This window comes from Megalobrama amblycephala, linkage group LG24 (assembly GCF_018812025.1).
Source record: "Megalobrama amblycephala isolate DHTTF-2021 linkage group LG24, ASM1881202v1, whole genome shotgun sequence".
Lineage (NCBI taxonomy): Eukaryota > Metazoa > Chordata > Actinopteri > Cypriniformes > Xenocyprididae > Megalobrama > Megalobrama amblycephala.
The window spans coordinates 33,287,822-33,315,224 of NC_063067.1; the positions used below are offsets into that span (position 1 = coordinate 33,287,822).

General features: G+C 36.7%; 1 protein-coding gene across 4 annotated transcripts in view; it reads left to right on the forward strand.

Annotated features, from left to right (window-relative positions):
- Positions 1 to 27,403, forward strand: part of sulf2b (sulfatase 2b) — a 216,341-nt gene that overhangs the window by 60,685 nt on the left and 128,253 nt on the right. For all 4 annotated transcript variants that reach the window (XM_048179005.1, XM_048179009.1, XM_048179010.1 and 1 more), the window contains one exon: positions 22,127 to 22,191. The gene's annotated coding sequence lies outside the window, so the exon portion shown is untranslated. The remainder of the gene's footprint in view (positions 1 to 22,126; positions 22,192 to 27,403) is intronic.

A 27,403-nucleotide genomic window follows, 5' to 3' on the forward strand; every position in this document is an offset into this window, starting at 1 on the left:
TAGCTGGAATGGTAGTAGAAATAGAGATGGCAAAGCTTTTTTTCCTCATTTCACTGTGAATCTGTGCCCTCTCCTCTATAGTGACCATTCGTCACGGTACACCACTGTCATTTCCTGTTCCCGATTTTGGCAATTGTGCCTTTGCCTTGTGCCCCCTCTTTCCAATACAGACAGATGACAGCAATCCCTCATCACTGCTAGCCTCATATCTGCAGGCTATGAGCGTGAAAGATCAAAACGACGAGTTTGTTGATCTTTTTCCATATCTCTCTCACTCTGTCTCTCTCTTGCTGCTTTGTCTTTGAGCTGTCCTTTGTGTCTCCCTGTGCCATGGGTATTTATTGTGGGTATGGCTGCGGCCTGCGAGTAGAGTTATCTTACATGAGAATACACACCCACATGTTATTCTCCCCATTCCCTAGATACATGCATACACACCTCTGTCTTGGTGTCATATATCATTCACTTCATTACTTATCCATGATTTTCCTGCACTGTTTGCCAATTCAGCAAAGAAAAATTTCATAGAATTAAAGGGATAGTTCACCCAAAAATTTAAATTCTGTCATTGTTCACCATTAATGTTGTTACAAAACTGTATGACTTTTTTCTTTTGTGGAACATAAAAGAAGATACTTTGAGAAATCTCTCTTTTTTAATAACAATGGAACAAAAAAAGACTTTTTTTATATATAAAATGGACAAAACTCTTTAAATTAAATTCTAAATAATTAACTCTAATAGATTAGATGCTTGAACAGTGCACGTGCGAAATCGGGCTTGAGTAGCTAAAAGCATTTGTAGAGTATATTTCAGATTTAAGTAAATTCACTCATGGCCATGGATTCAGAGGTTAAAATTAGAGACGAGAACCACTGGGAAGAAAACAATGGAAGAGCAGTTCAGCATGAACTTATTTAATAACTGAAGCTTTCCTGCTTATCTCTCAACCAACAAATCCACTACTCACCCAGAGGGCAAAAACCTTCCCACAATGCCACTCTACTCTATTACTGTAAATAATAACCATTGTGTCATGGCCATCAGTTCAGAGAAAGCATACCTTGACAAAAATCAGGGGCAAAAAATGAGCAGCAATAATTCCGGCTCCGGACTGGATTTTTAATTTATTACACACCTTGTACGTCGAGGTGAAAGTCTGTCATCGCTTTTAAATACAAGCATGCTTTCTGGAGCAAAAAGGATCAGTTCTTTCTGCTGAGTCAGGGCTGGTGCCCTGCAGGCCACTGTAGCAGAGCTGTATTCATTACCTTCTATTCCTCTGAGACACAAGCTTTATTAGACAGCGACAGACGGGTGGGGCATGAGTTGAATCAAACGGAAATGTTGAGGGTAGAGCCGGGTGCTTTATTATCAGGAAAAGAGCAGAGGAAGACAGGGCTCCATATAATGAAAAACAAGTTTAATGCATTTGAACATCAAATTTCGAATGCATAATAATCTGACATCTGAGAGAGAAGAAGAAAGAGAGAGAAACAGAAATAATTAAAGGGTTAGTTCACCCAAAAATGAAAATTCTGTCATTAATCACTCACCCTCATGTCGTTCCACACCCGTAAGACCTTCGTTAATCTTTGGAACACAAATTAAGATATTTTTGATTAAATCCGATGGCTCAGTGAGGCCTCCATTGACAGCAAGATAATAAACACAAAATAACAACTATTCAACAATATCTAGTGATGGGCGATTTCAAAACACTGCTTCATGAAGCTTTGAAGCTTTACGAATCTTTTGTTTCGAATCAGTGGTTCAGAGCGCGAATCAAACTGACAAATTCACACCCCCCAGTGGTGAACCATTGAAATTTCGAAACACTTATCACAACGAAGCCTCATTTACTGAAATCGCGTGACTTTGGTAGTTTGATACGCGCTCCGAACCACTGATTTGAAACAAAAGATTCGTAAAGCTTCGAAGCTTCATGAAGCAGTGTTTAGAAATCGCCCATCACTAGATGTTGTTGAATAAAGTTGTTATTTTGTTTTTTCTTTGGTGCACAAAAATATTCTCGTCACTTCATAACATTAAGGTTGAACCACTGTAGTCACATGAACTGTTTGAAATATGTTTTAGTAGCTTTCTGGGCATCTGAAAGTGTGGATGCCTCACTGAGCCATCGGATTGTATCAAAAATATCTTAATTTGTGTCCCGAAGATGAACGTCTTACGGGTGTGAAACGACATGAGGGTGAGTAATTAATGACAAAATTTTGGGGTGAACTAACCCTTTAAGGTTTTCAGTAAAATCTACATAAAAAAACTCCAAAATGTAGCATTGGCTGTTCGAGTGTTTGCAAGGTTTTTCTGAGAGGCCAAACACATTAATGTGATCGATGCTTTATGCTTTCTAAGTTATTTGGCATTGTATCATTTTTATCTTGTCTGTTTCTCCACTCACACCACTATCAACTCAACCCATCATTTTGTGCGGCGCTGCTTAGCTGGCCTGCACTGACCTTGGCATTTCACTTGGATTTATGGGTCAGCAGAAGCCTTTGACCAGTCATATTTCACTCTGTTAACACATCAGCAAAGCATGGCTGAACACAGTTGTGTCTTGTCATTTGTTTTGGTTATGGGTAGTACGGATTGCTTTTATGTGGAGCATTTATGTTCTTTTTTTATCTGCACAGAAAGAGTATTTATACTGCTTTTTTCTTTTGTGGAAGGAAAGAATGTCAAACGTATTTGAAATGACATGAGAGTAAGTAATTGATATCAATTCATCCCAGTTCATTTGTGAGTGCTTAAATCTACTGAATGCACTACCTTTCCCTCCTCCACGTTTTCTTTGTAGTCTCGGGCTGCTCTGTGTTTAGACAAGCTGTTCATTATGCTTGTAATAGTGATTGTGTGTAATCAAGTAAATTTAATTAGGTGTAGGAGTAATTGGGTATCTTCAACAGTTTGGAAGAAGGCTAATGAGACCTCTTCAGCTTCCTGTTGGGTTTTGCCTCTCAGGTCTCCTGAAGGAAGTGTTTTGTGTGGAGAGGAAGTCTGCTTCCTTCTCTGAGGTAAAATGCCACTTTATAAAGACAAGATTTTTCTCCATCTTCTGTCTTCAGACATCATTCACACTCCGCTCACGTCTCAAGAAGAAGAAATTGGGCAAAAGGAGAGACAGGGAAATATCATTAATTTCCTGTCAGTGTGCTTAACTTTTGTGTCTTTGAATTTATTTATTTATTTGTTTAGCTCATTTAATGCTGAATGCAACTTGACATTGCATTATCCTGAGGGTTTGCAAGCACCTAATACGAGGAGAGAAAAAAGGGAGCGGAAAATTGAGATGGATGAGAGCTGGAGGAACGGAGGTTGTGTGTGTGTTTTATGTCACGAGAGACAATATTTGTTAAATGTTCTTGGTGTGGCCTTTGGCTCTGATGCTCTGCTCAGAGATGAGTGTAAACAAACTCATTAAACCCACAAAACAGACCGTTTAATTGTTTCATTTTGGTTTGATAGCTTGTGCGCACACACACAGAGACAAGCGCAAAGTTTTACTAATGTAAAGAGTTCAATTGAGTTCAATTGTTCAAAAGAGGTAAATTGTTTCCTTTTATTACATTTCTTGATTTGCCAAATTCAACCCATCTTGCCTTCGTGTGAGTGTCAGTTTAGCATATTTCAGAAAAAGTAAATGCAATGTTCATTGTTACAAAAAACACAATGAATGTAAAAATGAACATTCAATGCATTTATTATTTATTATGAATACTATAATGGCAAACTATTGCTATCTCCAAGCTGCTCTTAATTTAAAATAAGACAAAAAGAGTAAAACAAAATGTTTAAAATAATACAACTTTCTTTATTAATATTTGTAGTATTATTTATATTTATAATATTGTTAGCCTCATAGCATAATTGCCCAGATCATATTTCAAAGGCAGATATCACAATTTGGCCAAAAAATGACTTATTCAGCATTTTTAATGGTTATTAATATATTTTAATATTTTTTAAATATATTTTAAAATACCTGATGATCTAATTTGTCATATTTTTCTGGCACAGTGAGAATTTTGAATGAGTGACCACATCAAACTTTCACAGATCTTTAATACTAACTAAGTCTCTGGTGTCTCCAGAATGTATCTGTGAAGTTTCAGCTCAAAATACCCCACAGATCATTTATTATAGCTTGTCAAATTTGCACCTATTTTGGTGTGAGCAAAAACACGCCATTTTTGTGTGTGTCCCTTTAAATGCAAATGAGCTGCTGCTCCCGGCCCACTCTCCAGAAGAGGGCGGAGCTTTAACAGCTCACGCTTCGGTTGCTCAACAACAACAAAACTGGAGAATCTCACACAGCCAAAATGAGGATTGTCAGTAACGGTGTTCAGCCTTACATTGTTCAAACCGGAGTCGACACTGATGGAGAGACTCAGGAAGAAGTTACAACTTTTAGAATGAAACTGGACGTTTCTGAATGGTTAGTGGATACATTTATGTAGTTGCTGTGGAGTTGATTTCAACTCATCGACTAGCATGTGCCGTCATGTTCATCTTTTGTGCAAATCCAGCGTTGAATTGACCCTCGTTTGTGAAGCAGTCCGGCGTAAAAAGACGGCATGACAACAACACTCTACTATAACAACTCTTCCTCTTCTCTAAATCAGCCCAACATGGCCTCACCCCTTTTGTTGCGTTTTTTGGGGGTGGAGTTTATGTAAATTTTAGGGTTAGTGATGTCACTAACCCGGGAAGAAGCTCATTGTAGTCCCTACCAGCAGTTTGTTGTAGTCCTTAAAAAGTGATTTCTGTAAAAGAAAATATCTCCCTTTGCATTTAACTTTGAGCGTCGTAACTTTGCAGATGTTGTTTATCCTCAAACAGCAACATTACACACTAACTAAAGTTAAAAAAGTAAAATCATAATCAACCACCCCTTTAAAGAACCGGTTCACTTGACTGAATCAGACTTTCCAATGCTACATATGAGAGGACCGTTCATCAATAACAGCAGATGTATCCATGTGAAATTGCTGGTTGTTTTGAAAACACAAGTTTAAAAACAGTTAAGAGACAAATGTAGTGAAGATGGTAGTGTTGTTAGTTACTCCCTAACACTCCTAGTGTTGGTTTTGCATGCAGATTTAAAATCACACAAGCTCTGGGTGTGTTGAGTTTATGGAATGTATCTGTGAACCACACCTGCTTTTGAATCTTAATTTCAGAAGAACCTGTGGGCTTAGCTATAATCATAGATTCATAGAGTTTTTATCACCATGGGGACACCACGGGATCACTGATTTGAATTAGAATTAGCGTGTTGTGGAGAGATATCAAACAGTATGCGCCGACCAAATGAGGCTGACAGAACCGTAGTCACGCTAAGGTGTGGTGAGGGCTTTCCCTGGAGCGTTGTCATCCTGAGGTTACACGGCTTGTTTTTGTGAGCAGGTGAACCACTCCAGGAATAATACTGAGAGAGGTGTGCATCCATGAGGGACAGTGGGCGGTTTGATGTTGTTAATGTCATTAGTAGTACAGCAGGTTGTGCTCCAGTGGGTGGGCATGAGAAATAATCCAGAGCAACGGTGCATGGCAACATCTAATCCACAGTAAACTGATTCCCTCAACCCTGAAAGTCCTTTTAAAGCCTTTCTCTGCTCCATGTTACACAGACACAGTTTTAGTAACCAGTAGAAACCACTGTGATCCATACTGTTACTTTACTAAATGGATCCACTTGCTCTGGGCATGTGGAAGGTGTATTACTTCAAGCGCATGTCCGGAATTTATAATGAGTCTTTCATCCGAGCCTGGCCCTCACTGAGGCATTGTGACTGTGTACTGGCAATTTGGAACCCATTTTTCTATTCAGTGGGTTTACAGAGTACGAGAGAGGGAGTTTCAGACTTACAGGGTTTCTCTTTAGTGGTGCTGCAAAGAATAATTGTGTGATTTTTTTTTTTTTTTTTTTTTTTTGAACTGAAATCCATTTTTGGCTGTTCTTCACAAAAGTTGCCAAGGCAGAAATAAAAAAAGGGAGAAAAAACAAAAAAAAAGTATACACCAATCAGGTATAACATTATGACCACTGACAGGTTAAGTGAATAACACTGATTATCTCTTCATCACGGACACCTGTTAGTGGGTGGATATATTAGGCAGCAAGTGCACATTTTGTCCTCAAAAGTTGATGTTAGAAGCAGGAAAAATGGGCAAGCGTAAGGATTTGAGCGAGTTTGACAAGGACCAAATTGTGATGGCTAGACGACTGGGTCAGAGCATCTCCGAAACTGCAGCTCTTGTGGGGTGTTCCCGGTCTGCAGTGGTCAGTATCTATCAAAAGTGCTTCAAGGAAGGAACAGTGGTGAACCATCGACAGGGTCATGGGCGGCCGAGGCTCATTGATGCACGTGGAGAGCGAAGGCTGGCCCGTGTGGTCCAATCCAACAGACGAGCTACTGTAGCTCAAATTGCTCCAGAAGTTAATGCTGGTTCTGATAGAAAGGTGTCAGAATACACAGTGCATCACAGTTTGTTGCGTATGGAGCTGCAGACCAGTCAGGGTGCCCATGCTGACCCCTGTCCACCGCCGAAAGAGCCAACAGTGGGGACGTGAGCATCAGAACTGGACCACGGAGCAATGGAAGAAGGTGGCCTGGTCTGATGAATCACGTTTTCTTTTACATCACGTGGATGTCCGGGTGCGTGTGCGTCTCTTACCTGGGGAACACATGGCACCAGGAATGCACTATGGGAAGAAGGCGAGCCGGCAAGCCAGTGTGATGCTTTGGGCAATGTTCTGCTGGGAACCTTGGGTCCTGCCATCCATGTGGATGTTACTTTGACACGTACCACCTACCTAAGCATTGTTACAGACCATGTACACCCTTTCATGGAAACGGTATTCCCTGGTGGCTGTGGCTCTTTCAGCAGGATAATGCTCCTGACACAAAGCAAAAATGGTTCAGGAATGGTTTGAGGAGCACAACAACGAGTTTGAGGTGTTGACTTGGCCTCCAAATTCCCCAGATCTCAATCCAATCGAACATCTGTGGGATGTGCTGAACAAACAAGTCCGATCCATGGATGATCCACCTCGCAACTTACAGGACTTAAAGGATCTGCTGCTAACATCTTGGTGTCAGATACCACAGCACACCTTCAGGGATCTAGAGGAGTCCATGCCTCGACGGGTCAGGGCTGTTTTGGCAGCAAACACAATATTAGGAAGGTGGTCATAATGTTATGCCTGATCGGTGTATAAATGACAATGAGCTGTAATTGAATTGGCAGCGTATTTTTTTTTTTTTTTTTTTTTTAGTTACATGGTGGGTTCGGTATAAAAGTATTTAATACGTTTAAGAGAGAACTATGGAAGCTTGTTTCCGCCACAGAATAAAAAATAAAAATTGCTTTTTATCTGACATTTATGACTTTTTTGTGTCAATTGTGAGCTTATATCTCACAATTTTGAGAAATAAAGTAGGGCTGCATGATTCTGGATAAATTGAGAATCACAATTTTTTAATTAAAAAAATATATCACGATTCTTCCACGATTCTGGATAGATAACTTACAAAATATCATGTAATTTACTGGAGGTTCTGACAAAACATTGTCAAAAACTAACAAGACTGCTGCAGTCTTTTAAAAAAAATAATAATAATTTGAATGAATGATTCAATGATTCACACAAATATTTGTTTCATTACTGAATGAATAAGCCTTTTTGAACAAATCTCTTGAATGAACTATTCAATAGCAAATATATTTTTTAACTGTAACTTCAAGTTACAGCATCAAGTTACTTTCCAAAGGCGATTTCCTCTATTTTGATCACTTCAGTAGATATCAGTATTAATATCTGAACTATAACCTTTTATCCCAGTACTTCGGTGATCATTTGAATTATTGTAAGACAGAAATAATGATACTGTGTGGTTGAAGAGACTGTATGTGAAGCTGTTTCATACCTATACATTACAACTGCTCCCTCTGGGTCAGCGGCAGCTCCAACGCAGTTTTGAATCACTGTGATTGTACTTGTCAAAGTTTTAATAGATATAGACGAATCGAGGTCAGGATCTTTTAGCGTTTTATCATGGAGGTCTAAAATAAAGACAGAATTGTGAGATATAAACCTTGAAATTGCAAGAATAAAAGTCAGAATTGTGAGTTTATATCTCACATTTTTGACTCTTTTTGTTTTCTTCTCACAAATTTATGAAACAATTACATTTTTTATTTTTTTATTCTGTGGTGGAAACAAGCTTCCACAGGTAACTACCACTGAGTATGATGAATGTTTCTTTTTGGTACTATCCCTTAAGTGCCTTGCTCATTGTACATGCATTTCTGCACGCATGATATTTGCTGTTTTTTAAAAAACTGAAGGACAAGTCTAATTTATTTCCTGCAGTAATCGACAACATGCCACAATGCTGTCAATAGAGCTTAAGTTGTATTGAACCCAAAACGTTCTTTTAAGGGGAAGCACTGTTCTCGCACCACTGAGTGGCACTGATCCTGCCAACATGACCATCAAATGCTCTGTTATCCCAGCAGGGAAACAGAGATTGCCTGCTTCGATTGACAGCTTCTCTCCAGTATTTTTCTCCCTTTTTGCACCTTTGCGATACTTTTTTTTTTTTTTTTTTAGCTCACCAATACCTGGTCACTTTCATCATATGGAAAGAGCAGCATGAACATGAGGGATCCACCGATATATGGAAATTACAGAAAATTTCAGATACAGATAAGCTGATAATTATGTCCATGTTATGGCCGATAACCAATTAATGGTAGCCTGACGTGGTCATACTCAATTCTAGTTCGAATATGAGTCTGATACTGCTCCATTGGGCTTTGATTATGGGGGCGTATTTCAACCGATCCAGGAAAGACCTCAATTGGATAGACCTACAACCAATCAGAGCTACAGAGTAAGTGACGTATGTTGAGCGACCATAGTTGTCCAGACTCTTCTTAGCGACCATCGGGGCCAGCTGATAAATCAAACTTTTGCCGAATCCCGTAGGAAGGACGGCAAAGACACAGAAAATCGCGGTCCTCTTTCTTTTTTAAAATTAAGATATCTTCTATAATACAGATAAGCTGATAATTACTGTTGCTTTGTGTCCACGCCACACACAGTGGAAAATACATCGCGGAGCAAAGAGGAAACTGACAACACATCGACAGACGAGACAGAGCAGGTTATGGCCGATAACCAATTAATGGCCTGTTAAACTTCTTTACAATTTTATCTAAACAAATTAAAAATTGAATGAATTAAAATGAAAATTAATTTTAATTTTAGCATAACACCATTATAATGTACACTATGAACAACTGATATTTATTTTGACATTTACTAAACGCTTCTGATTTTTGTTTTTCATTTAATATTTTTTAAGCATTTTTTTAATTAACAAAACTGATTTTTAATACACTGTAAAAACGACAACTCAAAATTGTTCACCTTACTAAGATTTTTGCATACACTGACAATAAAATTGCTAGTTGGAACTTGAACTATCTGTTGTAAGCCACTTGAACTCACTTTTAGACGTTTCTGAGGAAAAGTTCATCTTATTTTATAAATTGAGTTGATTTTATTTTGAAGTTGTAGTTTACACCCAGTTAGAGTGAGTTCAACTTATCTGCGCATGCTCATTTGAAATTTCCCACACAGCAACCCACTGAAGCAGTGTTAAAGTTAATGAGATAATTAAAGGCAGGGTAGGTAAAAAATTTTGTTCCAAATTTGTTTAAACTTTCTATATATATCCATGCATAATTAAAATGTAAGAACTCTGATAAAAAGAATATAAAAATCGAGTGACTCTAGACCGTTTAATCTGTATTAAACACAGCTCATTATTTCCATCCGGGACGAAACATAGGATTGGCTTAGGCGACTGTCACTCTCTTGCAACCATGGCAACCACCCTTTTGCCACACATGACCTGCCCACTTGCGCGCGCACGTTTGATTTGGGGAATTCAAGAGGCATGGATCCTAGGAATACCAAAACAATGGCAGAGAAACAGCAAGCAAAATTCACAGTACCGGCCTATGCAGTTAGTGAAGGCAAACCAGGCAAAAAAGGAAGACAGTAACAGTACAAGAAAAGGCAATGAACAAAAAGTCTTTGGATAAACAAAGAAATAAAACGCGAGTTAATATCGGCGTGGCTCTCCAGCGATGGCGAGAACTGAGGGAACTCAAGGGGCTGAAAAGTGACTCCTTGATGGCTTTATTTCTGCTGGACAGGTAAATCTTTCTTTTTGTATTTTGATCATACATATTTTTTTGTTTATTTTTTCATGAAACATGTGTCATTAGCACACGTAGCTGCGTAATATAGCTAACATAACATTAACTTACTTAGCGAGCCGTAGTAGAGACGATAAATAATCTATAGGCCTAGCTCAAGATGATAGCTATAGTGTTGAATTGTGCATAATTTTGCTTTAGATATCTAAATACATGTTTAACAGATAGTAGGCCTAACGTTACTCCGCATCTAGGAACTTTTCTTAGAACTATATTTACCCTCTGTCTAACTCTTTTACCATGTTCACCTGTAAGTTTACCTGCACGTTTTTTTCGCCTTTGTTTTGTTTTTATATTCTCTACCTATGTTTTCTGATGTCTTTATCTTGTATCTGTGTGTGTCGTACACACTTTGTTGTATGTGTGTGTTATTATTTTGTGTCTGCAATGCAGTTGTGAGTTGATATTTGAGTGTATGTTACTCTGTTTATCTGTAGAACAACGTATATGTTATGAATCTTACACGAAATTCATCTTCATCACAGTGTAAATGATGGTAATGGAAAAACGTGTATCATGCAACCTGTTTTTAGCTTTGCCTTATAGATAACTAGCTCGTTAGCGAATCAAAAAATATATATTTTAAACTAATACTATTACCAATATCAATATGCTAGCTTGATAGTGAGTACTAAAATACATCTTGTTTGTTTATCTTCATAATTATAAAGTTATTTTTATTACATGTGATTCTGACATGATGTCACTACATGCACTGTGCTCCTTCCTCTCCGCTCGTCTCAGGTAAATAATGCGTCTTCCAGCTCAGTGGTCGGAGTCACACGTTCATGCGTTTTGGGGGCGTGGCTTTGGAAGGAGCCCAGAAGGGAGGGGGTGGAGTGAATGGAAATAATGAGCTGTCTTTAAAACAGTCGTGAGAGGTCTACAGACACTCGATTTTTATACTTTCTTTTTCAGAGTACTTACATTTTAATTATGTATTGATATATAAATAAAGTTTAAACACATTTTGAAAAAAAGTTTTTTTATACATTTTTTACCTACCCTGCCTTTAAGTGATTAATTGAGTGATGATTGAGCATTATTGAAGACACTTGATGATAACAAGCAGAATCACCAAAGGAGAAAATCACAATTTTTAAGCCACCATCACAGAGGTCATGGTTTGCTTTAATTGGGCTCTTGACCCTTGACTTTCTAATATTAGAATTTGTTTGGGCTGCTGCAGCTGAGTCGTAACAGCCAGACAAGCAAAGAGAAAAGATGATCAGGTGGTGTTGGTTATGTTTTCACATAATCATTATTTGATCTGAATCACTGAACTCATTTAGAGCCCAATCTCTGAATTAGATTTACATTATTGATTACAGCAGCACTGTGATTCTACAGAAGATCCTTTTTTTTTTTCAAAATAATTCAAAGGTTTCATCAAAAGTTCTTAGGAAAAAAAAAAAAAGCTCTCATTTAGACACACAGAGATCAAGAATCATCCTGTGAATCTCAACAATGGTGAGAATAATAAAGCATGTTGCAATGCATTCTGGGTGCCACCAATCAAAAGTCATCCACGGCTCCCATCATGCATTGCATGATCATAATTTAAACTCAAAATAGTAAGTTATTACAGGGGATGGTAATCTGAACTCAAAATAGTAAGCTTTTACAGACTTGAAAGTTCCAGTAACTTGAATTTAAAAAACTTAGTTGTCAGAACTTGAAAAACTTAGCTGACGCAACTTAATAATTGTAGTTCTTCAAAACTTAAAAAATTAAGTTGATATCTTCAACTCAAAAATTCTGTGCAGTCGGTTGCCTTGAAAATTTGAGTTGAACTAACTTTTTCTTTTTTACAGTGTAGTTTGTTTTAGTTCACAATAACAACACTGGCTAAAGATTAAATAATTTTTGTTTTAAAGATTATCTAAATTTAAAAATAGAGGAAATGCACACTTGGATATCTACAATATTGGGCGATATAATACAAAAATCTCTAATATCAGCCAATAACCGATATGGTACCTAATATATTACGCATCCCTACTGAATATTCCTGCTAAACTTGTTTTATGTTCCACAGAAGAAAAGAAATCAAATGGGTGTAGAATTACTCTTTTTTTTTCTCACAAGCGAGTTTATGAAACAATGTCAAGGAATTGCAATTACATGTTTTTATTTTTTTTATTCTGTGGTGGAAACAAGCTTTCCATAGAGAACTACTACTGAGTATGATGAATTTTTCTATTTGGTACTATCCCGTTAAGTGCCTTGCTCATTGTACATGCATTTGTGCACACATGATATTTGCTGTTTTTAAAAACTGAAGGACAAGTCTAAATTATTTTCTGCAGAAATCAACAACATGCCACAATGCTGTCAATAGAGCTTGAGTTGTATTGAACCCGAAACGCTCTTTTAAGGGGAAGTAAATGAATTTATGAATTCCCATCATCTGTCTCAAGGCCTGTGGGTCTTTTGAGTTTAGTTGTTTTTTTCTCATTGCACGACTAGTCAAAAATGACTCACTGAAAGACAGTTCTCTCTTTTTAACTATGAACTATTTTGAATGTGGGTGTCAGCACACATATGAAGGTGTGGAATCATCCTCATTTAGGAAGTCACAAGAAATAAAGAGAATTAAAGACAGGCAGAGAGACAGACGAAAAGAGATATAGAGCGTTGTCGCCTGCCTGCCTGACTCGGGGTGTTATCATGGAGTCTGTTTCACACGTTATGTTTGTTCTTGCTTTCAAGGCTGCTAGCTGCTCTCACCTCGTGCATTATACATATAGCCGGACGCTGTTAGACAGGGAACGTGGCGGTAAATGTGATTCATTGAGTTCATGTGATTCAATGAGTTCACCACAGGCACATTTCTGTATGTTGAGATTCCTCATGGGTGCCGCTTTCCTTTCGGGTATACGAGTCCATTTTTGGTGTTAATGGACAGGAAAGTGGACACTGGCCAAAGATCGGAATTTTAGAGCTGTTAAGTAATATTTCACGGATCTTATTTGCCACTTAAGTGGATAAAAAGTGATGTTGGAGCTCTAGGGTTGATTCGCCCTCTACAAATCAAATAACTCTATAAGACACATTGGGCGCATAAAGATGTTTGAATGGCTGTCTGGGGACTGTTGTATAAAATATAGCTGTAATGCAACTCACAATGGGATGGCTGAAAATTGATGTGTGTTCGTGTGTGTGTGTGAGATGTTTTATTCTCATTAGTCTGTTGGGTAGCAGATGGTCTGACATTTGTCTGTTACTTGCAAATCAGCACAGATGTTCGACACACAATTAGCTCCAACAATAAAACTCAAAAATACATTGGCTACATCATAATTACAGAAATTCTGCACCAATATAATGTGTGTCATAATCAAAGAGCTGAATCTTTTTGATTTTATTGTGTGGAGACTTTTGGACTTGTGAATAAATTATGTTTTGTAGCATTTGTATCATAATGTGAAAGTGAACAATTCCTCAAATTATGCGAATGGTTGAGTATGTGTGCTTTTCCTGTTCTAAATGATTGTGCTCATGAATTTTCACCAAGCAAACAATAAAACAGACAACAACAAAAAAATATCCCACAGACTTACTGTACACCCTAATTAATTTTTATGGCATGTTTACAGGACAACAATGTACTAAAACAGAAAGTTTTTTCCTTTTGCATAGTCAACAACGTTGCCAAAACGATCCCCGTTCACACGGATCCACGAAAACGACTAAAATGCTGTGTTATGCTGCCAGGCCAGTAGTTGGCGATGTCACTTTGTAAAGAAAAAGTACGTGCCTATAGACTGAACACATAATACGCATGCGCATGGCGTCATCGTTTTCTCAAATTTGTCTTTTTGTAGTTTATACGGAGACGATAATGGTATCATTTTTAAAATCTTGCACTTTGAAACCCATTTTCTTGTGTGCGTTTTCAGTCCCCCAAAACGTTGTGTTGTGTAAATGACCCCTTAGAGTAAATGGCCCCAGAATATCGTAGACAGAGGGGCGTGGACTGTTTTGACAAGGGCCAGTAAACAACCATTTAAAACACCTTAGCAACCACCTAGCAACATGCTGAAAACCACTCAACTCATTAGCAAATTTATAGCAATGCCCTGGCAACTACCTTAACATTGTGGTTGCACGTTTTGGATTGACACACGGCACTCATAATGTTTGGTGTAATGTTGTAAAGGGGACCTGTTATGCCTCTTTTCAAGTCTCTGGTGTCCCCAGAATGTGTCTGTGAAGTTCCAGCTCAAAATCCCCCACAGATCATTTATTATAGCTTGTCAAATTTGCCCCTATTTTGGTGTGAGCAAAAACACGCCGTTTTTGTGTCTGTCACTTTATATGCAAATGAGCTGCTGCTCCCGCCCCCTTTCCAGAAGAGGGCGGAGCTTTAACAGCTCACGCTTCGGTCGCTCAACAACAACAAAGCTGGATAATTCACGCAGCCATAATGAGGATTGTCAGTAACGGTGTTCAGCCTTACATTGTTCAAACCGGAGTCGACACTGATGGAGAGACTCAGGAAGAAGTTACAACTTTTAGAATGAAACTGGACGTTTCTGAATGGTTAGTGGATAAATTTATGTAGTTGTTGTGGAGTTGATTCAACTCATCCACTAGCATGTGCCGTCATGTTAATCTTTTGTGCAAAACCCATATGGACGGCCACTATACATAGCGTACCTGTTTGCCAAACAGAGCCATACACACCAGGCTAACGTTTATGATTGCTGTCAAATGCTGTGAATTGTCTAATATTTTTTCAAAAATATCGCTCAGACAGAAACGCTCCTTTTTTAGCAATCGAGCTTGCCAGGGTCAACTTACAGGCTATCCAAGCTAACAAGACTCTAAATAGTGTCTGTGCAGCCAGCGACAGAACAGTTAGCATGCTTTTCTCAAACTTTTAGCATGGCGTTAGAACAGGTACACCGTTTTCCCTTTAAGGGGCAGTAATATAATAAGATAATATAATAAGATCCTCTTCGTATGTCACAAGTGAAGTGAAATCTGAGTCGCTCGTTTTTTCACATGCTTGCAGAGAAAGGCTTACCAAAACAAAGTTACTGGATTGTCATTTTTCATGTTTTCTGGGTTGGTAGATGCACCAGAAACCCAATTATAGCACTTAAACATGGAAAAAGTCAGATTTTCATGATATGTCCCCTTTAATATATATATGTTTATGCCAATATCTGGTAAATAGTATTGAAATTCTGTATAGTAATTTAAGACACATCACATAATTCTTCAGAAATCATTTCATACCAATGCTGAAAAGTCATTGTTTTTGTGTAATTTCTTTAAAGGTGCCCTAGAACCTTTTCACAAGATGTAATATAAGTCTAAGGTGTCCCCTGAATGTGTCTGTGAAGTTTCAGCTCAAAATGCCCCATATATTTTTTTTTATTAATTTTTTTAACTGCCTATTTTGGGGCATCATTAACTATGCACCGATTCAGGCTGCGGCCCCTTTAAATCGCACGCTCCCTGCCCTCCCGAGCTCTCGACTATAATACAGTGCATTTACAAAGTTCACATAGCTAATAAAAGCCTCAAATGGATCTTTACAAGATGTTTGTCATGCATACTGCATGCATGCATGGATCGGATCATGTGAGTATAGTATTTATTTGGATGTTTACATTTGATTCTGAATGAGTTTGAGGCTATGCTGCGTGGCTAAAGCTAACATTACACACTGTTGGAGAGATTTATAAAGAATGAAGTTGTGTTTATGCATTATACAGACTGCAAGTGTTTAAAAATGAAAATAGCGACAGCTCTTGTCTCCGTGAATACAGTAAGAAACGATGGTAACTTTAACCACATTTAACAGTACATTAGCAACATGCTAACGAAACATTTAGAAAGACAATTCACAAATATCACTAAAAATATCATGTAATCATGGATCATGTCAGTTATTATTGCTCCATCTGCCATTTTTTGCTATTGTTCTTGCTTGCTTACCTAGTTTGATGATTCAGCTGTGCACAGATCCAGACGTTAATACTGGCTGCCCTTGTCTAATGCCTTGAACATGAGCTGGCATATGCAAACTATTGGGGGTCGTACATATTAATGATCCCGACTGTTACGTAACAGTCGGTGTTATGTTGAGATTCGCCTGTTTTTCCGGAGGTCTTTTAAACAAATGAGATTTACATAAGAAGGAGGAAACAATGGGGTTTGAAACTCGATGTATGTCATTTCCATGTACTGAACTCTATTCAACTATGCCGAGGATAAATTCAATTATGGATTCTAGGGCACCTTTAAAAAACATCATACTGACCCCAAACTTAATTGTAGTGTGTTTATTTATATTTAAATATATTGTATATGAATAGTAAAATTATATGGTATTTTATATAAATAAATGAATAATTAAACATAATAAATAAACAAACAGTCAATTTAAATGTTACAGATGAATTCAGGATTCAAAATATTATAATGAATTCATTTTGAGATTTTCTAAAGATAGCATTTAACAGTTTTATTTTAAAATTATTAAATAAAATTATTAATTGTTAATTATTAATTAATTATTATTTATTGTATTATTGTTTTTTAAAGAATAATTTAAATGACAGGATTTTAGATTACAGCAAAGGTAAAAAATAAATAAATATCCACTATGCTGATAGACAAAAAATATCTAATAATTTATATATTACTGATATGTTATGCATCCTTAATGCCGATGGATATCTTTGTGACATGATCTATGGGTGGGTGGCAAACTATATACAGAAACTGAATTTTCATATTAGGCAAACTGATTTTTTTTTTTTACCTGCTATATATTATTTATGGAGAACTTTGTTATAGGTATACCATATATTCAGTTTTCTGTGGGAGAGTGGAGACAAAAAATAGAAGGAGAGAGTAGGAAGATAGCGAAAGCGACAGAATAAAAGAAATCTGTCACCTCATCATGTGCAAGAGTTCACTAAGACCTACTTCTGCACATAAAGATGCTTCCTCTCTCTCTGTTCTGTCATCATTAAAACTCCATCCTACAGAAAGGACTGGAGAGGTGATGATGTGTGCGTGTGGCTTCACAGCTTCCCCTGGATGTGTGGATTAACTAGCCACTGCGACATCACTTCCTAGTTTGCGTACGTATGCTTGTCTTTGTGTGACTTTGCCTGCCTCTATATCTGAGCGCGTGCGTGTCCTTGCCTTTCCTCCGCGTGTCCTGTTTGATTTATCCTCAGTGGAGGGGCTTTGATGACTCCCTTCTGATCTATTTGGTTGAAAAATAAGAGAAATTGCGCCATTGCTCTCTATACTCGAGTAAAAGAGGAGGGGAAAATGGGACACGTGAACGCACACACACCGTTCAGGGCCGAGCATGTGTGCTTTACTGCTGTTGTTGAAACTCATTTACTAATGTATGTTTCATCCTTTATGCATCGGTGGAATGTGTTTTGTATCCGCAGCCCTGTTAAAATTCATATGCTGAGCCGAAACAAGTTGTGCCTAATTCAAGACTCCTGTGTATAGAAATGTAGGCTGGATACAGAAAGTGAAGACCACCACAAACTTTCCAAGCATTAGCTAGCATTCTGTCATCAGACATCAGCAGTGGTGATTTTACCTCACCTTGAGCCCTAGATGAGATCAGGACTGCTCAGGAACATAGATGATGGTCTCAAAGAAATGTTAATTTAATGAGAGTGGTGATCTGTTTGTTGTTAGCACCTCGCTGTGCTGTTTGAGCTACAGGAACATCATATAAGTGCATATGCCAGGGTGCCCCGTTATGAATAAACCAAAGGTTCACAGATGAATCCATCATATCTAGTTCATTATTTTACATTACTTACATTATTTTATTGTACATCACTTTTTTTAAATACATTTGAAGTAAATATGTAAATACTGTAGTTAACTCATGTTATAGGATTAGTTTAGAATTAAAATTTCATGATAATTTACTCACCCCCATGTCATCCATGATGTTCATGTCTTTCTTTCTTCAGTTGAAAAGAAATTAAGGTTTTTGATGAAAACATTCCAGGATTATTCTCCACATAGTGGACTTCAGTGGGGTGCAACAGGTTGAAGGTCCAGATGTCAGTTTCAGTGCAGCTTCAAAGAGCTCTACATGATACCAGACGAGGAATAAGGGTCTTATCTAGTGAAACGATTGTTTTTTTTCTACAAAAAAAAAAAAAAAAAAAAAAAAAAAAATATATATATATATATATATATATATATATATATATATATATATATATATATGAAGAGTTTCGTTGCAAAACGAGATAACTCCGTTTTTAACATTTTTGTCAAAACATGTTTATTATTATGTTATCATGTTATTATTTTGTTTTATGGTGCTACTTAGCTGTATTTTTTAAGTTATGAAGGTTTAAATCAAAACAAACCAACTGCAATTGATATTAATTGGAATGCACAACCAAAAAACAAGATTTTTGAAAAATTAAAAAAACGGAGTTATCTCGTTTTGCAACGAAACTCTTCATATATATATATATATATATATATATATACTTTATTGCTCATATTGCACTACTCTGCGCATTTCGTAATCACATTGGAAAGGTCACGCATGACATAACGGAAGTACTGCGGTGGGACAAAAACTCCTCCAACTTCAAAATCGTCCGACATCGTTGTTTTACCTTTTTTTGGTAACACTTTAGAATACTGATCCTTCATTAATGAATAACTACACAGGAACAAATGAGTAATGCATTATTAACACTATAGTAACTACTATTAACTAACAATAAACTCTGATTAATGAATTAGTAAGTAATAGTGCTCAGTTGAATGTGGTAGTTCACTATTAACTAATCAGTAACTACTGTTTTTTCATACCTCCTAGAGAACTACTAAGAACTACTATATTTAGGTTCATAATTAACATGAATGATGCATAATGTATAATTAATTCTAAAGTAAAGGTCTTGGTAACACACTAGTAATGACTGAAGTATTACCAAATACTTAAGAAGGAATTACTAATTATTTGGATCAGTATTCTAAAGTGAAAAACATGATAACTCTCTAGTAACTACTGAAGTCTTTGTAAACGTTTATTTTTTTGTATGTTTTTGTACAGTAATTCCTTATGATATATTTGGTAACACTTAAGTAATTACTAGTGGGTTACTATGATTTTCACTTTAGAATACTGATCCAAATAATTAGTAGTTCCTTTAGAAGGATGTAGTAACACTTAAGTAATTACTAGTGGGTTACTATGATCTTCACTTTAGAATACTGATCCAAATAAGAAGTAGTTACTTTAGAGTTATATAGTAACTCTTGAGTTATTACTATCCAATACTTTACAAAAACATCAAAAGTTTTCAAAGACTTCAGTAGTTGCTAGAGAGTTATCATGTTTTTCACTTTAGAATACTGATCCAAATAATAAGTAATTCCTTCTTAAGTATTTGGTAATACTTCAGTCATTACTAATGGGTTACTATCACCTTCATTTTAGAATTAATTATACATTATGCATTATTCTCATTAATTATGAACCTTTATATAGTAGTTCTTAGTAGTTCTCTAGGAGGTATGAAAAAACAGTAGTTACTGATTAGTTAATAGTGAACTACCACCTTCAACTGAGCACTATTACTTACTAATTCATTAATCAGAGTTTATTGTTAGTTAATAGTAGTTACTAGAGTGTTAATAATGCATTATTCATTTGTTCCTGTGTAGTTATTCATTAATGAAGGATCAGTATTCTAAAGTGTTACCCTTTTTTTTTTGTAAAGGGACTTAGTCTTTGCATGTTCGCTTTGCAAACACTGGATCGGTACTTCTGCCTACGTCACGCGTGACCTTTCAAATGTGATTACGTAATGTGTGGTGCATCACAGAGCAGTGCAAGATGAGCATTTGTGGTTAAAACGTATATAAATGTTTAATTTTTTTGGAATTTTTTTTTATTTAATTTTTTTAGAAATTGTTCCTCTAGATAAGACCCTTATTCCTCGTCTGGGACCATGTAAAGCTCTTTGAAGCTGCACTGAAACTGACATCTGGACCTTCAACCCGTTGAACCCCAGTGAAGTCCACTATAAGGAGAATAATCCTGGAATGTTTTCATCAAAAACCTTCATTTCTTTTCGACTGAGGAAAGAAAGACATGAACATCTTGGATGACATGAGGGTTAGTAAATTATCAGGAAATTTTAATTCTGAAGTGATCTAATCCTTTAACAATTGGAACCTTTAACCTTAAGTGTTACCATTTTTATTTTATTCTTTTACAGAGCACCACATATGACATGAAAACAATATATTGTGGCTACAACTTTTTTTAATTCATTCCACATATCATGTGCCTGGCTCCATAATTACTTTTTTAAAATGATGACACTTATTTATTATCTAGTTGCGATTGGTGACTATCAAGAAAACTTTTGAGTGTGTCCCTATGAGGGTTCATTAGATATTGCCTAATTTATCTTTATTGTGATTGTGATATCTATATTGCAAACAAATAACTCATCTTTTTTTTTTGGTCACACTTTAGATTAGGGTCCAATTATCATTATTAATTATTAACTACGACGTCTGCCTCAATTATCTCCTAATTACTGTTAATAGTTAGTAAGATACATGTTAAGTTTAGGTATTGTATGTGCTTCATAAGTACTAATAAACAGCCAATATCCCAGTAATATGCATGTTAATAAGCAACTGAATAGTTAGAATTGGACATATATATATATATATAGTTAGTAAAAATATTCATAAAGTCTCAAACTCGTTCATGAGATAACAATTTAAAGCAGACTCAATCAATCAGTCAGTCGTTCAGGGGAGCGTTTCCCAAAACTAACTATGGTCGCAAATTCCGTCGTTACCAATAGAGTTCAATGGGGCTTACAATCATAGTTGAATAACGATGCTTTCGGGAAACGCACCCCAGAAGAGTTCTTAAGTTTGCAGCTGAATACCTCTCTGAATCGCAAATCATGTCCGTTTCAAATGTCCAAATCATGTCCATTTCTGAATTTGCAACCACTACTTGTAATTAAAGAATCATATGCATAAGAGTATGCTAGTATGCTGTTGAAAGTTGACAGTTAAGCTTTCACAGACAGGCTAAAATTCACAGACATTCACTTTCTGTTTTGGGAAAATGGAGGAGAAATATTGATGAGTCATCCTGCACTACAAAGATTTTTGTCCAATCAGATTCCCTCTATAATGAGAACGCACTGCACTGTAATACAGACCTTATGCCCCAGAGAAACAAGCACACAGCCATCTTTAGAATTCTGTGTTTGAATTCTGTGTTTGAATGGTTGAATTCCGTCTGTTTTTGCTGTAGCTCTTTATATTTCTCTGGCATTGCTGTCGGAGAGTAATTAGGCTGGTGAAGTGGATTTACTTATTGTAGAGTTCATAAAAGTTACCATGAGCATTATTGTAATGTTTAAAGCGGATGTCACAACTGCTTGCAATTAAAGAAAAATTCACAAGAGATTTTTTTCTGTGTGTGTGTGTGTGTGATGAATGTTATTCTAAATAAAATATTCCCAATTTCACACACACACACACAAAATATATATATAGTACTGGTTCTTGTTTAGCATTGTAAGGTCCAGTTGTAACTGAATCTATTTAATGGATTCTATTCTTGGCAGTTAGACTGTAAGGTCAGTGACATGTTGAAACCAAAATCAACACAATATTTGACTTTCTTCATTCAGCCAAAAATATTCTTTTGAAACAGAGTGACATGATCAATAGCCAATCATATTAATTCTGGACGCTTATGCAGATGCTAACTTTCAATGTCTTCATTTCTCCTCAGTGTACGTATATGGTTTGTGCATCTCCACTGGTTGTCTGGAGAAGAAATCATCTCATCTTTCTTTGGTAAGTAATCAAACGCTCTTCTCCAGTGAGTTGGTGATCCCTCCCTCTATGCACAGCTTTCAACCTGTCCTTCAAACTCCAACAAAGTTTCAAAACAGGAACCATCAAACAGAAACTCACACACAGAGTATTTCTAACCACACATATTCTCTCCTGTCTAGTATAGAGTCACTAATGACTTGTAAGGCAGCTGTGGGGCGTCTGAGGTCTGCTTTTCTTGCTCATCAATGACCCTTGTTGTGTCTTCAGGCTGTTGCCTGGATACTAGGGCCGTAGAGGTGGCCTTGACCGTGAGGAAAATGAAATGGCCAGTGCTAATGGCTATCAGGAGACAAGCTTCAAAGCCTCCAGGGTCCAATCTGACAAGTGTAAACAACGTTCTCATAAACATGAAAAAAGTCTCCTCCTCACAAAACCTTCCTCTTCTTCTAAGTGACAAAACTAGGCACAAAAAGCTCTGAGTCTTTTGCAGAATGATAATCATAGCGAAGAGCTGGAGTGGTCATATTGGTTGAAAGGGACTAGGTATATTTAGTATGTACTGAAGTACTTCACTGCAGTATTAAGAGGCTGAGCTTGCTTCCTATTCTGCTTGTCACTCTTGTTAACAATTATTTTTGTCTTAGTAGGCGCATTTTTAGAGCAGTACTCTATGCTATGCTTCCCTACTTCCCTATATGTGTGTGTGTGTGTGTGTGTGTGTGTGTGTGTGTGTACACGTGTGTATTAGTGTTGTCAATCAGTTTTTTTTTAAAAAAAGTAACTAATTAATCACACATTTTCTATAATTCTGTAACTAATTGCACATAACATTAAAATTTGTAATATATTTTTATATAGTAAACCATATTTTCACATTGAATCACCAAATGAATGTAGAAACAACATAAAGACAGTATATTTGCATCATTTTACTAAGTGCTTTGAATGAAGGCCAGTATCAACCAAGTAAGTTACTTGGTTGCCTTAAAATGTTGAGTTCATTAAAATTAAAAATTTGATTTAATACAATGCTTGCAATTGGTTTAATCAACAGAAACTCAAAATATTATGTTATCTGGGCTAAATTAATGATCTAAGTTGATTTGACAAAAGAAAAAATGTTATGATAACAAATGATGAAAATATTCTTTTACAGTGTGCCTTTAATATAGTGTGTTGTATATAGTGTACATAGTAATATAGTGTATTTGAATGAGAGCTGTCAGTTAATTTTCCCCCCACTAAGGTCTGCAAAAAAACAAAAAACATTTATTAATATTTTTGTGAGGATTGATCCTTTCAATACATCAGTATTGGAAGTGTTTATTTTCACACTTACACCTGCGTGTCTTAATCATTGGGACAAGCATGTTACCGAAACGTGCGTTTGTCCTGTGGGTCAAACCGAAATTAACACATTATTTTTGACAGCCCTAGTATATTTCATCACATAAGTTTTTTTTAACATTCATTTGACTTTTTATGGCTTTTAGTCCATGTTTAAGACTAATATCTAGATACATGCTGCTGAGAGTTAGATCACAAACAGCCTAAAATTCAAAGACTTTGGCCCGGTTTCACAAACAGGGCTTAACCTAAGCCAGGATTAGGCCTTAGTTCAGTAATTTGATAAATGTGTCTTAGAAAAAAATATTACTGATGTTATGAGGCAAAACAGTTGCACTGACATATTTTGAGATATCTCAGAGCAAGTTTCTTTCAGTTGAAACAGTTCAAACATGCATTTTAGTCTAGGACTAGCTTAAGCCTTGTCTGTGGAACCGGGAGTGAATGTTCTGGGAAAATAGAGGAGAAGAATTGATGTAGGGCTGGACAATATGACATAAAATCAAAATCTCGATTAATTGAACATTTTACCTCGATTACAGTTGATGATTGAATGAACGATTATTTTAATTTATTTTTTAATTTTTTTGCCCTCATAGTTCACTGACAAGGTTTGTACTGTAAATATGCTTGACTATTAAAGGTGGGATATTTTTTTCCTAATGAAAGAGAGCTCTGACATAACAGCTCACTTTCAGCAGTTATTTTATCTGTGGTTCGTAACATTTCTTACAGATTTTTGCTCGTTGTAAATAAAATCACATACAGATAAATTAGCACAATACATTTACAAACCCGATTCCAAAAAAAGTTGGGACACTGTACAAATTGTGAATAAAAACAGAATGTAATGATGTGGAAGTTTCAAATTTCAATATTTTATTCAGAATACAACATAGATGACATATCAAATGTTTAAACTGAGAAAATGTATCATTTTAAGGGAAAAATAAGTTGATTTTAAATTTCATGGCATCAACACATCTCAAAAAAGTTGGGACAAGGCCATGTTTACCACTGTGTGGCATCCCCTCTTCTTTTTATAACAGTCTGCAAACGTCTGGGGACTGAGGAGACAAGTTGCTCAAGTTTAGGAATAGGAATATTGTCCTATTCTTGTCTAATACAGGCTTCTAGTTGCTCAACTGTCTTAGGTCTTCTTTGTCGCATCTTCCTCTTTATGATGCGCCAAATGTTTTCTGTGGGTGAAAGATCTGGACTGCAAGCTGGCCATTTCAGTACCCGGATCCTTCTTCTACGCAGCCATGATGTAATTGATGCAGTATGTGGTCTGGCATTGTCATGTTGGAAAATGCAAGGTCTTCCCTGAAAGAGACGACGTCTGGATGGGAGCATATGTTGTTCTAGAACTTGGATATACCTTTCAGCATTGATGGTGCCTTTCCAGATGTGTAAGCTGCCCATGCCACACGCACTCATGCAACCCCATACCATCAGAGATGCAGGCTTCTGAACTGAGCGCTGATAACAACTTGGGTTGTCCTTGTCCTCTTTAGTCCGGATGACGTGGTATCCCAGTTTTCCAAAAAGAACTTCAAATTTTGATTCGTCTGACCACAGAACAGTTTTCCACTTTGCCACAGTCCATCCTTGGCCCAGAGAAATGGGTTGTAGATACTTATTTCAAAATTAGAAATACATATGCTATAACTTTTGATTTTCTAAGCTGCTTTAGTGATAAATCAAAGGACAGCGTTGATAACGGGTTTCTGCACTCCTCTCTGTGCACGTTATCTTCACATGATGTGCAGCTACTGTCTGTATTGTTTGTGTGACACAATGCCTCAGTGTGGTAGCTCAATATAATAGGCCTAATACACATCCGATGGTCTAAAATCGCTTGAGTGTGCAAACACATACAGTTGACAAAGTTTAGTGAAGACGCAAGTGAACTTCGGGGCTTAATTAGCTGGTGAAATGGATTTACTTATTGTAGAGTTAATAAAAGTTACCATGAGCGTCATAAGGTTTGAAAAAGATATCATAACAAATGTCAGTAGACCTGGAAGATTTTAAAACAAGCGGTTCATTCATAAATCCTTGAGCAGTGTTACCTTCATGCTGTGGAAATATAAAGCAGAAGACAGAACACAACGAGTGTAGCGCTGAAAAGGAGTAGGGCTACATAAGGTCTATAAAAAAGTAGAAAAACATGATTCATGGCAGGCTTATAACTAAAGCTTATTGGCTATTTAAAAACAACAACAACAAAAACTAAAAACGCCCTTCAGTATGTCCTGCCCAAACCTCCTGCTTTTAAAAAAAAGAGTCATTTGCTGCTCAAGTGCAGAGAATCCAGTGATGGCAGGTGAAAAGTGATTAAGTGATTTACTGTATGCATTACTAATCTGTTTTTCTCACTTTCTCTCTTGTTACTGTATTTATCTTTCTCACTCACTTTTTCACACATACACACACATTTCAAATGACTGAGAGGAACTTAATCTCTTACCAAAGTTCCCCTCAGAGTGAAACGGTGTGAATATTAAAGTGAGAAGAACAATCTTTATTTTAAAACCAAATATATAAGCATTGCGTAGGTTGGTGACCTGATGTCTCATAAAGTAGGATGTTGGAGGAGGCCTGCGAATGGCTTTGGGATTTGGGAACACACTGATTTTGACAGAAAACGTGCTGAAAATAGTTCTCCAATAACCATTTTCTGATTTTTGGTCATTATTAATTGAAACAATCAGTGCAGTAATCTAGAAATCACTTTATTTTTTTGCATCGAGACACTGTCAGTTTGAAATCACAACGCGAGCCTGCTTATCTGAACTACACGGCAACCCTTGAGCAGTGTGTAATTTCAGCACAGCTAATATAGCTTGACATCTTCCCTCAAAGATCAACACAAATGTGGGCTTGTGTACATGGTTGCCTAAACCCTAATTACCATAATTATATGTATGAGGCACAGTTGCGGTTCAGTTGTACAACAACCAGTGTAAATGGATGGGAAAATATAGGCTATTTGTTTTAATTCCCTCTTTTAAGATGCTGGCGATCCTTGAACGGATGGCTGAACAAATCTTCCCCTCTAGTATTAGACCAAAGCCATTATTCAGCCATTAGTCTAAATGAGATAACCTTAGCTCTTTGTTTCTCCTCTATGCAATCCTTTGCAGAAAATTGGAGGGATCTTTTTGACAAGGCTGTGTTTTACATCCAATCAGATTTGTTTGAAAGGAATCTGTTCAAAATGGCAGTTTTCCCAAAAAGCAAACCATCTGTTCATTCAGATCTTAGCGTAATCATCTTTTTATCTTATTCTGAAGCATAGAGGGAAGATAAAGAGAAAGAGAGAGAGTGTTTAACCAAAAAAAAAAGGAGAAATCTCTGCATCAGTTTGCTCATAACCAGCCTCCCCTTCTGCCTTATTAAACATCAGACCATCTGTTAATATTGATTCTTTATTAAAACAATACATCCCCTACAGTTAATTGAGCGTGAATAACCTAAATAATCCAATGTGGTGGGTTTTTGTGGTTTAATTCATAAAATTGCATGGCACACTGCACTCACATACGATAATCCCCATTGGATCTCTGCGGCCGTTATATAAATTTCATAATCTCTTTCATAGTTTATGAAAGCCAGCGGGAGGTCGGACGGATGCCCTATGGGCTGTTCTGAAACACAGGTTATGAAAATCCGAAAGCCAGGAGGTTTTACAAAGAAGAGAAAACAGACATCTGCAAATTAATTCAGTGCACATAGTGCTTTGGAGTTGTGTCGAGAGTTGCGTTGGTCCAGCTTTAGTGGAAATCATTTATTCTGCAATCTCCTACCCCAAAGTCTCCACATTCCTTCTCAATTTAAAAAGCATTTCATAATGATAGGGTAATGGGTTTGTTATTGT